We start from the raw sequence: 6206 nt of genomic DNA, 5'->3' as shown, positions 1-6206 counted from the left end.
TCGGAGAGCAGCATCTTATATCCTGCTTTCTATCTAAGGGCTTTCTTCCAGGGGCATTTCCTGGTGGTGGCCGGCGGGTCATCCCTCTGTATTAGCTAATGCCTGTTTCCGGATAGTCCCAAAGTATCTTACCCAGCCCCTGGACAAATGTAAGAATGGAACAAATGATGTGTATTTCCTTTGGAAGAGGGGCACTCACAGTTGTGGGTGGGGGGACGCAATGTCCCAAAAGTAAATTGCATCCTTGAGGGGTCGCTTTCAGTAGTTTTGCCCTTAGCTGCCAGGTTTATGTTGTGGGGCAGACTTCATCCATCTTGAGGAGGAATGAAGTTGTGGCGTTACACTGCTGACAGCAGGCCAAAAATACATGCCATTGGACCGGAGCCAGGCAGGGGACTCGGAATTTTGCAGCAAAATGGCCCTGCTTTGCCTGTCCTTGGCTTGGCACTGCCTGTGTGAAACAGTTCCTTTCACAGGATACTTACATGCAGCAGTGTGCTGCAGTCAGTGCAGAGCCATCAACACCATGCTCCAGATAACACCCCCCATATTCAGCCACCCTATGCTTAACCCAATACTATTAGTAGATTCTGCGCAGAGTTTCAGATGCCACATAAAGCAGCACAGGGACTCCGTGTGACGTCAGGCAGAGGGAGCGCTCGACATCTCGAGCTTTGGAGATATTGGTTGTGGCTGAGGCCTGAGTCAATTGAGGTAGGTCCTGGTTCCGTTTGGTATGTTAACAGTGTTATATGGTCACCTACATGTGTACTTTAGGAATGCAGCAATCAGGGAGGAGAGATATAGTCATGCTGCAATGCTCATCTCCGTCCCAGCCAATCTTCAGGCCGCGTGCCACGGGGCATACTGCGGGGAAAGGGGGGGTGAGGTTTATTTTATCCTGTTGACGGGACACTTTGATGTTTGTGCAACCATGGATCATCACACTTTGATGCTTGTGCCAATAATTTTTTTTTTTAAACTGTGTTTTTATTGCATATTTTGAAAACATACAGTTGTACATTCCGACGTGCCCGCCACTCCCAAACACCATCCCCAAATCGTCAAGCAGCCCTCTACACAGCCTAGATAGTACTCAAACAAGTTAGTAGCATAAGGGAGCAACAATCGTCACTGCTTTTAACTCCAGAACCCAATTCCCTATTTGTCAGATGGTCCGTCCCTAAGCTCTCACAGGAGATTCTAATGTGTGCTACCACTATTATCCTAAGTTCCTTACACTAATCCTCCTGACCCTTGTGATAACCACCCTTCGGGAACACCCCTCACTTACACTCATCCTATTGTGGAAGCATCAGGCACACTACCCAAACCATCAATTCGTGTCATCCTCCTATGTCAATGTCCGCTTACGACAAAATGGAATTCCACACCCCCCATCCCACCCCCCCATTAAACCTTGCCTGGTGTGGGCCTAACTCATAGTCAATAACTAGCAAAAGAAAGAGACCATCGTGACCTTACGTAATATTCTGTGTATCCCAAGGAACTTCCTTACACAGCCCTTCGCAGTTAGTCCTCCTCAGCCTCTAAGCTGCTCTTGAACGTCCGCGTCAGGTCTTCCCACGCCCTCGCCATTTCTAAACTCCTTTCATTAGCCGTGCGGGTTGCCTGCCTAAGTCTAATAGTGCTTTCGCTACCAGCCCATTTACACATTTCCGTCGCCCATCTCCTACTCGAGGGACCCTCCTTCGACTTCCAATGCCAGGTTACCTCCCTCTGGGCCAGCATAAGGCCTAAGTCAATAAATTTGCTGGTAATATTAGTCCTTTTCGTATGAGGAAACCAGAGCAGCAGGCAGGTCGCCATGTCGTACTCCACCTGCCTGTCTGTGGCCTTGTTCTATAGTTCTCCCACCTCAGACCAATAGGGTCCCAGCTTGGGACAGTTCCACAACATGTGGTCCAGCTCTACATCAGGCATCAGACATTGAGGGCAAGCTGCATCTGGTACCTGGAAATATTTCTTGATTTTCCCTGGTGTGAGGTAGGCCCTGTGTAGCACAAAAAAGTGCACCTGCTGGAAGCGAGCATTTCTGCTCCCCTTCCACGTTCTCTTCATTATCTGGTCCCATGTCTCATCCGGGATGGGCCTCCCCACACTCTCCTCCCATTTCTGCTTGAGCGCTGTAAGTGGTTCTAAACCTTCATGCAACATTCAAGAATATAAACAAGTGACCGCCTTAAAGCTTCCCGCCGCCATCACCACGTACTTGCAGGCCATCGTAACCTTCGGTTCCATTTGCCCTGATTTCCAATGTTTCTTTATCGCCGTCGTAACAGCCATGCGCAATAGGAAACTCCCATCAGGAAGACCAAACTGTTCTTGCACAACTCGGAAGGGCAACAGTGCTCCCTCAGCATATAGGTCCCCTACCATTTGGAGTCCCAGTTCTTCCCATTCTAACAGCCGTGACCAATCACCCCCTTGTGGCAAGGCCGTCAGCATGCCCAGAGGGATCTCAGGCGCATGTGGATGAGTTACACCTGCCTTACGCTGGCTTTTATTCCAGCACAACCTCAGGGTTTTTTCCTCTAATGTTAACTCCTTCAACTCTAGTTTTTGTTGCATAACAATGTAGGAAAGAACATGCCTCTGGATTCCCGTCCCACGGGACTGCTCCGGGCCCCTGAATTCCTTTGCAACATTCTGCGTGAGGACCTGTAGCTGCGCTGCTAAGTATCAAAGTTCAAAGTTAGGGACAGCCAACCCTCCGTCCAATTTCGGTCACAGCAACGTGTCCATAGCTACACGTCTCCTTCCGTGCCCCCATACGAAATCAATTGTGAGCGTACGCAACTCGCGAAAAAACCTCGGAGGTATCCACAACGGAAGCGTGCGGAAATAGTAGAGTAAGCGGGGCAGGGCCACCATTTTCAATAGAGCCACTCTCCCCATCACTGACAGGGGAAGTGTGGCCCAGAATGCCATACAACCTCTCAGGGCCCGTATACAGCGCCCTACATTCCCCTCCAATATGGCTTCCGCCTCATGGTATATCCGAACTCCCAGGTAAGTGAAGCATGACCGCTCCCATAGCAGACCATCCGGCAACAGTGGCTGGTGCATGTTCGCGTTCAGAGGGAAAACACATGTCTTATTCCAGTTAACTCTGAGGCCTGAAAGTGCCCCAAAATCAGTGAGTAGAGTCACCGCTCCCTGCAGTGCCTTGGTCGCGTCTTCTAAGAACAGGAGCAGGTCATCCGCATACAAGGAAATATGGTGCAGAGTCCCTCCACAGAGAAGGCTGTTAAATGCCTTCCCCATCCTAGCCTGGGTCGCCAGAGGCTCAATTGCCAATGCGAACAGCAAGGGCGAGAGCGAACAACCCTGCCTAGTGCCTCTCTGTACCGGATATTGCGAGGATATGACAGGTCCCAGCCTCACCCTGGCCGTTGCCAGGGAGTATAAGATCCTTGTCCACTTCCGAAACCGTTCCCCCAGTCCGAACCTCACCAGTACTCTATCCAGATAGTCCCATTCCAGGCAGTCAAATGCCTTCTCTATGTCCACCGACAGTACAGCCGGCAGCACATCAATATCCAGATCACTTTCCAGCACGCGTACAAGGCGGCAAATATTAACCAAGGTATTCCTAGTTGAAATAAACCCCGCTTGGTCAGAATGAATCAGGGTAGTCATATGGGGAAGCAGCCTCGTGGCTAAGATTTTGCTCAGGATTTTATAGTCCACAGTCAACATTGACAATGGTCTATAAGAAGTCACATTGCTACCTTCTCTTCCAGGATTCAGCAGGGGGATTATCAGCGCCTCACTCATAGATTGCGGTAGGTTGCCCTGGACTGCCGCCTCATTTTACACCTCCACTAATCGGGGAGCTAGGACATCTGCGTATTTGACATAGAATTCGATAGGGAGTCCATCTACTCCTGGAGTCTTATTCCTAGCCATCTCCTTGATCGCTCCCCTCACCTCTTCCAACTGAATATTCCACACCAGTCTCCCAGTGTCTTCTACATTCAACTGCGGAAGCTGGGTACCCGCTAGGTATTCCTCTATGCCAGGCATTTCAGCCTCTTGGTGTCTGCTATACAGTACCATATAGTAGTTCAAGAAACACGAGAGGATTTCAGACTGGGAGTACACCACGTCTCCCGACTCCGCACGCATGCTCAAGATTGGGAACCCACCCGACACCGGTGTCGCTAGTTTTGCCAGAAGCGTTCCCACCTTGTCTCCCTCTGCGTGAACCCTCACCATGTACTGTCTGTAGTCAAAGCTTTGTAATCTTTCCGTCTCAGCTGCAGCTCTTTAGCTTCTAACAACTATTTCTGCAACCCCTTCTGTTCCGGTCTATGTTTCTCTAGCTCCCTCAGATGCTTGTGCCACTAATGATGATCACACTTTGATGCTTGTGCCACCACGGATGATCACACTTTGATGCTAGTGTCACCAAGGGTGATCACACTTTGATGCTTGTGCCACCACGGGAGATCACACTTTGATGCTTGTGCCACTACTGGTGATCAGACTTTGATGCTTGTGCCACTATGGATGATCACACTTTGATGCTTGTGCCACCACGGGAGATCACACTTTGATGTTTGTGCCACTACGGATGATCACACTTTGATGCATGTGCCACCATGGGAGATCACACTTTGATGCTTGTGCCACCACGGGAGATCACACTTTGATGCTTGTGCCACTATGGATGATCACACTTTGATGCTTGTGCCACTACTGGTGATCAGACTTTGATGCTTGTGCCACTATGGATGATCACACTTTGATGCATGTGCCACCATGGGAGATCACACTTTGATGCTTGTGCCACCACGGGAGATCACACTTTGATGCTTGTGCCACTATGGATGATCACACTTTGATGCTTGTGCCACTACTGGTGATCAGACTTTGATGCTTGTGCCACTATGGATGATCACACTTTGATGCATGTGCCACCATGGGAGATCACACTTTGATGCTTGTGCCACCACGGGAGATCACACTTTGATGCTTGTGCCACTATGGATGATCACACTTTGATGCTTGTGCCACTACTGGTGATCAGACTTTGATGCTTGTGCCACTATGGATGATCACACTTTGATGCTTGTGCCACCACGGGAGATCACACTTTGATGTTTGTGCCACTACGGATGATCACACTTTGATGCATGTGCCACCATGGGAGATCACACTTTGATGCTTGTGCATCACGGGCTATCACACTTTGATGCTTTTGCCACCATGGGAGATCACACTATGATGCTTGTGCCACCACGGGGGATCACACTTTGATGCTTGTGCCACCATGGGAGATCACACTTTGATGCTTGTGCCACCACGGGAGATCCTTTCTATCCGGAAGAACCCAAAGGGTACTGATGTATCCTCTTGAATCAGAAGATAAACCCCTCATGTGTGGAGTGCCTCAAGGCTCCGCCTTGAGCCCTTTATTATTTAATGTTTATTTGGCCCCGCTTGCCAGGTTAGTTGAGTCCTGGGGGGTCAGAGTGGTCTCCTATGCTGATGATACTCAGCTTGTTTTTTCATTCAGAGACCATTCTGACTCCCTCTTTTCCAACTTCAGAAACTGCCTGAGCAACATCTGCACCTGGATGGCTACCAATCATTTGGCTCTAAATGCGGACAAGACTGAGGTCCTCTTTTTTAGCCAGAAGTCTACTCCCCCTGCTAATTTATGGTGGCCCACTGTCCTGAACCCCCCTCCTATACCTGTGCAGTCTGCCCGTAATCTTGGCTTTGTATTCGACAACACCTTGTCCTGTAAAGCCCAGGTTAACAAAGTCTCAACGGCCTGTTTCAATAAACTTCGCATGATAAGGAAGATCTTTCCCTATCTTCCTCAGTCCTCCCGCAAAACGATCGTGCAATCACTCATTATGGCACATCTCGATTACGCCAATAGCTTATATGCTGGTGCCCCTCTATATCTTATAGACAGATTGCAAATCGTTCAGAACGCGGCAGCAAGGCTTATTGGTAACATCCCCGCCCGCCACTCGGTCAGAGGTTACCGAGATGAGCTTCACTGGCTGCCTATAGCTAGACGGATTGACTTCAAGATTCTGATCCTTGCCTTTCGGGCAATCCATGGCACTGGCCCGGCCTATCTCAGCAAAAGACTCAAGATATCTTCTTCAGTGAGGCATTTGAGATCCAATAGCCTCCGATTATTGAATGTCCCCCGATTCAGA

This window comes from Lissotriton vulgaris, chromosome 8 (assembly GCF_964263255.1).
Source record: "Lissotriton vulgaris chromosome 8, aLisVul1.2, whole genome shotgun sequence".
Classification (NCBI taxonomy): Eukaryota; Metazoa; Chordata; class Amphibia; order Caudata; family Salamandridae; genus Lissotriton; species Lissotriton vulgaris.
Note: the sequence above shows the minus strand (reverse complement) of the source record.